The sequence below is a fragment of the Microtus pennsylvanicus genome, chromosome 1 (genome assembly GCF_037038515.1).
Source record: "Microtus pennsylvanicus isolate mMicPen1 chromosome 1, mMicPen1.hap1, whole genome shotgun sequence".
In the NCBI taxonomy this organism is placed as follows: domain Eukaryota; kingdom Metazoa; phylum Chordata; class Mammalia; order Rodentia; family Cricetidae; genus Microtus; species Microtus pennsylvanicus.
In genome coordinates this window covers 58,304,866-58,314,023 of record NC_134579.1, presented here as the reverse complement: position 1 = coordinate 58,314,023, position 9,158 = coordinate 58,304,866, and the positions used below count along the sequence as shown (strand labels likewise).

The 9,158-nt window shown below is 43.4% G+C and overlaps 1 pseudogene; it reads left to right on the top strand.

Annotated features, from left to right (window-relative positions):
* Positions 1–3,432: 3,432 nt before the first annotated feature.
* Positions 3,433–6,773, top strand: LOC142845697 (WD repeat-containing protein 5B-like; annotated as a pseudogene).
* The last annotated feature ends 2,385 nt before the right edge of the window (positions 6,774–9,158 follow it).

Below are 9,158 nucleotides of genomic sequence, written 5' to 3'. Positions count from 1 at the left end.
TTAAAAATATTTAAAGTTTCAAATTACTGTTGGATAAGAGATTATCTGAAGGCTTGAGGTAAGAATTAAGGATTATTAGTATAGAATGTTTTCAACTAAGAGTAATCAGAAATGTCTATTTTCCTTTAGGTCAAATAAAAGCAAGTCATGTTTGTTTAGTGTCTGTAGTGTGTCAGGTTTCCGATGGATAATGATGTATGGCAAGATCAAGGTTTGATGGGTTACTTTGCTCCGTCGTCATCATTCTTAGACGGTGCTGTCCAGAGGAGAGCTTTCCCAGTTGTGTTCTCGTGCCCATGCAGCATTTCTGTGCCCAGGAAGCCTCTGCTGGCGTTTAGTGGCTGTGGCTGGGCAAGCCTTCTGTATTGGAGCATCTTCCCATCGTGTCCTCATCAGCAATACTTTTAAATGGCTCCTGCTCATATATCAGTTGCTACTAATTTGCATCTTCAGATAGATGAATTGACCCCCCTCGTCCCTGAGTATCTCTCACCTGTATTACTGAAATTATATATAGTCAGACAAATATAACAAAGGTTTAAATGAAATTCATATAGTTGATTGTGAGTTTAGTGACATAATGACTAAAGTCAGAAATATCTTTTCTTTTTCTCCAGTGAAAATATAGAAGGTACTGACAGAAAAGTTTCGGGATGCAGAATAATTGCTCTTATAGTCAGCACCATGGGTATAAAGTTAAACTACTACTTGTAAAAAGTATATTTTCCTGTAGACATCTGCTTATGTTTCACCTGTTGGGTATTTCCTAACTTATGACATTTTTGACCATCGTGTGCCCTTTCTCAAGAGTGTTCCTACACTTGATTGGGAATGACTATTGATTCTTTGTATTTAACGCACTCTGCCAGGCCATGGATGAATGCTTTGCACATAGTAAATTTTCCATAAGTAGTGAATGAGGAATATACATCTGGGATAATAATGGATGCTTGATTACAAAAGAAAATTCAGAGAAATTCTTTCACATAGATGTCTGAAATCAGAACTGATAACTATTAAAACAATTGTCTCAACATAAAGTATCTTATTGAGGATACATTAAAGGACCTGAAGTTTACAAAAAGAAACGTCATCAAAGCAGATGTCTGTGACATCAGAGGAGAACAAAAAGCTGCGTGGCATATTTTACAGACTAACATACACCGGTGTGTTTGATTCAGCAGACAACATTAGTCTGTTCGGGCATATTTTAAAGTTTTGTTTGCGTGGAGAATTGACTCGGTGGTTAAGAGCACTGGCTGCTCACAGAGAACCTGGGTTCAGTTCCCAGTACCCACATGGCTGCTCACAATTCTGTAACTCCAGTTCCAGGGGGGTCTGACACCTTCACAACAAAGCACATAAAATGAAGTTAAATTATTTTGAAAGATTTGTAAGTGACTGATGTGGAAGCAAGTGTCCAGGCTGTTGAGATCTCATGTTTTCATGTACTCTGTATTGCAGGAGGATGTTTTGATTTCTCCAGGCTTATGTAACAAGTGAACAAAAAGTCTGACTGTTTTCACTTTCCTTTTGAGATGTGCTGGCCAGGTATTTTTGTGAAGATTCAATCAAAACAGCTTCAGTTCCTGCAATCTTGTTTCATCTGTAGTACAGAATTGCTGGATGTACAGATTTACTACAAAACTTAATTTTTGCCCATGCTTCACCTGCATTTTGGGGGTGTGTGGAGGGCAGTACTTTTTAGATAAAAAAGCAGGCTGGCATTAAACTGCTTTAGAGCTGAGGGTATCTTTGAGCTGGTCTTCCTGTTTGCACCACTGCGGTGCTGGAATTATGGGCAGGCGCCAGCTTCACCTACATTTGAAAGATTACAGAGTATCCAGGCTCCTCTGTAATGCAGTGTTTCTGCAGAGAATTAAAGCTGTACTTTACATATCTATCCATATGCCCTTAGCCCAAGGAAGCAAGTGGAACACAGAGGAGGGACCATAAGGGTCTCAGTCTTAACAACCCTTTGAGCTCTAGGTAATGAGCAAATGAAAACCCCCGAAGACCAGTGGTGGAAACAAAATAGTTCAGGGCTTGGGAGTGTCCTGGACAGCCAAGTTGTGAGCATGGAATTTTACAAGGGTAACAAGACTACGAAGTGTCGTGGACAGAGGTCATCAGTGACCACTGACTTGCTGAAGGTGGTGCTTTTAAGTTTCTGCATCAATTGACGCCCTGATTTTGTCATCTTTAGCTTTAAAAAATGTCCAGTTTTAACTGATGCTCATTAGCAAATGTCCTATTTACCTATTTAATCTGAATAGATTTTCCTGATTTGGCAGAAGCGTAGGAAAATTGGGTTTGTAGTCCAAACAGCTGCTTTAAAAAAGCCAGTTTCAACGGTCAAGATAGAATGGAGGAATCTTTCCAAGGCCATAGAAGTCTGATGTTTTTTAAAAGTTCCAACATTTCTGTTTAGAAAGTTGAGCAGAGACATGAGCCCTTGCATTATAAATGGGAGACTTAGGGTAACTTAGAGAAACTTATTTGATTTCTGAAATTTGAAACAGGTGCATGGTCTTCTGAGAAGGGTAGCTTGTTATAAAAGGATAACCATGACACTGCCTAGGAACTCGGAGTCCCACTGGGATTGCTGTTGCCTTGGGTTTCCCACTCCTCCCAAAGAGCTAAGCAAATCTATTTGTTAGGACAGCTTGTTAGAACATGGTAATGATTACTAGTCTATTCCTAGCCTTTTCTTTCCAGAAGTCCTTGATGCTATGTATAAACAAGGTCTACACATCAAAAAGTGAATTTTACTCTTTTCAAAGGAAAAGCCATCTTTTCTACCCACCTACTAAATCTGTGCACTTTTTGTCCCTCCTAGTTGTGGCGTGTGTATTGGACATCCTGTATCACCATCCCGTCTTGGCTCTTAGCATAAAGTATCCAGGCTAAGAGCCAAAGGTTTGCTGATTTCTCCCATCATAACCTTGTTTTTTGTTTGTTTTGGTCTTTTAAGACAGGTCTTCACTGCCTAGCCTTGGCTGATCTGGCACCCACCCCGCAAACCAGGGTGGCCTTGAACTCATAAAATACCTACCTCTGCCTCCCGTGCTACCACCGCTTAGGAATAACCTTGGGTTTTAAAAACAAATGTGGGTTTTTTGTTTGTTTTTGTTTTTCGTTTTGTATTTTTCGAGACAGGGTTATGAAGCTCTGGCTGTCTTGGAACTCGCTCAGTAGACCAGACTGAGGCCAAACTCACAAGATACCCATCTACCTCTGCCTCCAGAGTGTTGGGATTAAAGGCGTGGCCAGCGGAGGTGGAGATGTAGATCTTAGGGTTTCCTAAACGTCTATAAAAGAATTTTAAGCCACTAGTTTTACGATCTGTGCATTTGCTCTGCTCCATTCCCTAGCCATAGTAAGCAGATCTTGTGGCTGCCAAACTCCGCCTCAGAGGAGGGCGGGGGCAGAGGCCAGCTTTGCTTACAGTTTTCCTGAAGTGCCCGCGGGCGGGGCCGCGCCCCTTCCTGCACCCAAGCCTCCCACAGCAAAAAGCGGGGTTCGGGGGCAGGGTCCAGGAGGACCGGAAGCAAACGTTTACTTTCTTCGGCGCAGGCGCCGTCGGGCAAGTCCCATTGGTGGTTGTGGGCCTGCGCTGTGGTGCGTCCCCGCCTCTTCTTGAGTCTTCTCAAATTCTGTTTATTGTGGCGTCCTCAGTTTTTCACCGTTCCCAGACGCTGGGAAGCTGGGGAGGGCATGGAAGAGGACTTTCTGTGCAGCCCCTTTAGCCCCCGATTGACGGCCTAGTCCTTTAACAACACCCAACAATAGCACCGATCTCACAACCACTGTGATCCGGTTCTCTGATGCTACCGAAGAAAGCGGGAGGAGAGTGGTCCAAACCTTGCTGCTGATTCTGTGCTGACCCAAAAGACAAGCTCATGTTACAGTCAAAAAGGTGCGCCTTCGAACGGCAAGTTTCTTCTGCCAGGCTCGGGGCCGGACGCCTGCGCAAACTGTAGGTCCGAGCTATGGCGACTGAACATCCCCCAGCAGAGGGAGCACAGCAGTCGGCCCTCTCCTCTGCCACCCAGCGGGCAGGAGAACCACAGAAACCCAACTATGCCCTCAGACTTACTCTTGAGGGGCACTCGGCGGCCATATCATCAGTTAAATTTAGTCCTAACGGAGAATGGCTAGCAAGTTCTGCCGCTGATGCGCTAATTATAATTTGGGGGGCATATGATGGGAAATATAAGAAAACACTCTGTGGTCATAATCTGGAAATATCAGATGTTGCCTGGTCTTCAGATTCTAGCGTCTCGTTTCTGCCTCAGACGACAAGACTCTAAAGTTATGGGATGTGAGATCTGGAAGATGTTTGAGAACACTAAAAGGGCACCGTGATTTCGTCTTCTGCTGTAATTTCAACCCACCATCCAACCTCATCGTTTCGGGGTCCTTCGATGAGAGTGAAAATATGGGAGGTGGAAACAGGAAAGTGCCTCAAGACTTTGTCTGCCCATTCGGATCCCGTCTCTGCCGTACATTTTAATTGCAGTGGGTCCTTGATAGTGTCGGGGAGCTACGATGGTCTTTGTAGAATCTGGGATGCTGCCTCGGGCCAATGTTTAAAACACTTGCTGATGATGGCAACCCTCCCGTGTCTTTCGTAAAATTTTCTCCAAATGGCAAATACATTCTCACTGCAACTTTGGACAATACTCTTAAACTGTGGGATTACAGCAGAGGCAGATGCCTGAAGACATACACTGGCCATAAGAATGAGAAATACTGCATATTTGCCAGTTTCTCTGTGACTGGTGGAAAGTGGGTTGTGTCTGGCTCCGAGGACAACATGGTTTACATCTGGAACCTTCAGACTAAAGAGATTGCACAGAAGCTACAAGGTCACACAGGTGTTGTGATCTCGGCAGCTTGTCACCCTACAGAAAACATGATTGCATCAGCGGCGTTGGAAAACGACAAAACCATCAAAGTGTGGACGAGTGACTTCTGAAGTCGCTGGCAACCACCGATGAGTAAACTAAGTCAGAAACAATCGAAAGGGTGACTCCCTGAAGTTTGCCTGGTTTTGTAGCTCTTGTTAAATTGCCTTTGATGTTATGCGTTTGAGACATTTTAATTTGTGAAATGAGACCCGCGTAAAAGCCAGTCTAGGACCTGCGGCTTCTGACCTTAATTCTGAGGCCCGCTGTCAATCTCATGTCTTGGTCCCTGGACAGCATCATTCTTTTCCTTTCATAGCTTTCTCAGAGGGGAGGGTATTTGGGGTATTCAGAAGGTTGACAGAACAGGATGGTTGAGAGGAGGGGAATTCACAGTTTCTGTTTGGGAGGCCACTAAAGACAATGACATGCATTGAGGGAGGGAACGAGAAGACTGAAGTTCTACATGTCACGTGCATATTTTTGGTGCATATTCTACATGATGGGCCATCTTATTGCCACGTAATCTGTCAGGCTGGGGACAGTAAGTCTGGTCAGGTTCAGTCTACAAGTCTTGCACTTCTGCCTGTGTTGTGGTTAGAGGACAACCCTCAGGAGTTAGGCCTCTCCTTACGCTGTGCGCTCCACATAGCAAACTCAGGCCAGGCTTTCTCAAAAGGGCCAGAATCTTAAATCGTTTTTTGAGAAAGGGTCTTGCTCTGTAGCCCTGTAGGCCTGGTTGGCTGGAAAACCAGACTGGTCTCAAGCTCAGAGATCCACTTGCCTTGGCCTCCTTAGAGCCTTAAACATTTAATGGGAAAATCTTCTTAAATATTTCATTAGATTATGCCATTTTGTGACTTTTCAGGAAAATTATATGTCAGGTTATGGCCACTCTTTAGCACTGGGCCTCCTAACTCCTGCTCAACATCATCCAATTCAGAAATCACCTTATCAATACTATGGTTGCTTGTTTGCCCGCAGTGGGCAGCAGAGGTAGGCTTTCCAACTTTTCACTGCTTCTTATAAAGCTCCATGTTCAGTTACCACCTTGCAGTTGTGATGGCTTCATGGGCTTGTATTTAGTAGACAGGAAGTACTAAGATCAGGCTTTATATCTTGTCTTTGTAGCCTTGGCTTTTTCTAGAGGACTTGATATTTACTGGGCAATGAATGATGCCATAACTTCATTCCTTACTTGCTGTCAATAAACTTCAGTGATAATTCTCCAAACTTTAATATTTTAGAAATATTTTGCCTCACATACTGGCCAAAAGGCAGCTATGCTAATCTCTATACCACCAACATCTCAGACCCATATACTAACTGGATCCACATGGGGCTCCTATAGAAAATATAGAAAAACACTCAGATGAAAACCCTGAGATTAAGAAATAATACTACAGTACTATCACTGAAAGCAACGTGGGCAGAATCTTATCTTCTTGACAAGTTCTGAGAAATATATTTCATATATTTCAAATATATATTTGAATATATATCTTAAATGTATTCTCATACATACTTATAGGGGGTATGACAGTCAAGACGCTGGTGTATTTGATTACACTGCAAGGTACAAGATCGGTAAGGGGCGTATCTGAAATTCTGACCAAAAAATTTAAATTTGGATAGGTGAGATGGCTCAGTGGGTTAAGGTATTGCTAAGCCTGATGACCTAAAATGCATCTCTGGGACCTGCATAGGACAGAACACATTCCTACAGGTTGTGCTTGGACTTCAAAATTCACTCTGTGGCATGGGTAGGTACATCCCCCGCCCCGAGATAAAATTAATGTGAAAAAACTAAAGAGTTTAAATTAAACCCATAAAGAAATAGTCATGGTATGTTACTGAATAGAGAATTACAATAAAAATGATTTGCATAAATTAGTGGTGTATCTTTATCACAGACTTTAAGACAGACTTCTTGTTGCTCTTCAGTGAAAATGGCATTGCTATATGAAGGAAGTCCTATGTTAGGATTTACCAGTATTCAAAACAGACTCAGAAGAGGATTCCAAATTACTCACGAAAAATCAATTTTTTCCCCTGAGATAGGGTTTCTCTATGTAACAACAGCCCTGGCTATCCTGGAACTCACTCTGTAGACCAGGCTGACCTCCAAATCAGAGATCCACCTGCCTCTGCTTTTTAAGTGCTGGGATTAAAATGTGTGCCACCGCCACGCAGCAAAAAAATCAATTTCCTAAAAATGCACAAGAAACGTCTTTTAATAATAAATTTGGAAGTGACAAAAATCGAAGCATTTATACGTAAAATGAAACAGTGTATACACAGCATCGGGAACATCAGATCGTGGAGCTACCAGCAACATTCCACTGTATTAAGTTCCCAGACAGTGGCACAGGGCACTTTTTTTTTTTTTTTGCAGATCATGCAGGCCTTGAACTCACAGAGATCCACCTGCCTCTGCCTCCCAAGTGCTGGGATTAAAGGTGTGCTGGCAGAGGTAATTCTCTGCTACGTGAGTTGAAGGCTAGATTAAGACTTTGTCTTTTTCTTAATTTGTCTTCCTACCCCACCGCAGGACCCCATGACAATTTTGTCAGTAGTGATGCTGTCACTTAGTGAGTTGACCAGAAGGTGCTACCCCACCCATGCGACCCCTCCAAGCTCCGCGTCACCCACCTTTCCTTTGTGAGCAGCAAAGGTAACTGTTTTCTTCCTCTTATTTAATATGGATTGCAAGATGGTGGCATTCTTTCCCAAATCATTGGGTTGTCCTTAGGTTCAGGATTAACAGGATCATGGGATGAATGTTTGCATGAATAAACACATGCATGCACGTGCGCGCGCGCACACATACACACACACACTGGTCCTTACAACCTCCCAGTTGACCTTCTATTGAAAAGCACTGTAAGGAGCATCTGCATCACATGTAATGCTTCCGTTATCTGTTAGTCCTCAAATGTTCCCATCTTTGGTTAGGAGGGACCTTTGTGGTGGCTCCTGAGTTCCTTCAAAATGTGACCAGTGGTTGTTGGCAGCTTCCTCCCTCTCTCTGACATGTTCCAGACCCACTTTGACTGTTCCCACCCCTGACTTGAAATGACACATTCTTCCTAAGGAATCTGGAGAATGTTTTAGAGACCCTGCAGGGACCTTCATATCTCTACTGCTGAGCCTGAGTTAGGGTTTCTATTGCTGGGATCAAACACCAAAGCAAGTTGGGGAAGAAAGGGTTCATTTGGCTTGCACTTCCATATCATAGCCATTACTGAAGAAAACCAGGGCAGGAACTCAAACAGAGCAGAATCCTGGAGGCAGGATCTGATGCAGAGGTCCTGGAGGGGTGCTGCTTACTGGCTTGTTCCTTGTGGTTTGTTCAGCCTGCTTTCTTTTCTTTTCTTTTTTCTTTTCTTCTTTCTTTCTTTCTTTCTTTCTTTCTTTCTTTCTTTCTTTCTTTCTTTCTTTCTTTCTTTCTTTCTTCCTTTCTATTTATTTACTTTCTGAGACAAGGTTTCTCTTTATAGCCCTAGTTGTCCTGGCACTAGCTCTGTAGACTAGGCTGGTCTCAAACTCAGAGATTTGCCTGCTTCTGCCTCTTAGGTGCTAGGATTAAAGATGAATGCCCCCACAGTCTGGCCAGTCTGCTTTTTTTTTATAGAACCCAGGACCACCATCCAGGGTGGCGCCACCTGCAATGGGCTGGACCCTCCCCTATCAATCACTAATTAAGAAAATGCCCTATAGCTCGATCTTCTGGAGTGATGTAGGTGGGTCTTCTATGTGTTACTTTCATTGGTCAAATAAAGAGACTGCCTTGGCCTTTGGTAGGACAGCAGCTTAGATAGGCAGAGTAGACAGAACAGAATGCTGGGAGAAAGAAATAGAGTCAGGCAACCACCATGAAGCTCCAGCCTGAGATGGACGTGGGTTAGAATCTTCCCAGTAGCCACGACCCTGTGGTGATACACAGATTACTAGATATGGGTTAAAGCAAGATATGAGAGTTAGCCAAGAAGAGGCTAGATATAATGGGCCAGGCAGTGATTAAATGAATACAGCTTGTGTGTTGTTATTTCCGGGGCTAAGCTAGCCGTGCGGGAACCATGCAGGATGAAAAGCAGGCCTGCTCGCCTCATCACTACACTGGAGGGATTTTTCTCAATTGTGGTTCCTTCTTTCAGATCATTCTAGCTTGTATCAAGTTGACATAAAACTAGCCAGCAGAGCAAAGAATAAAAAGTACAAATAAACAAATGGATACCTTCTTGAAAG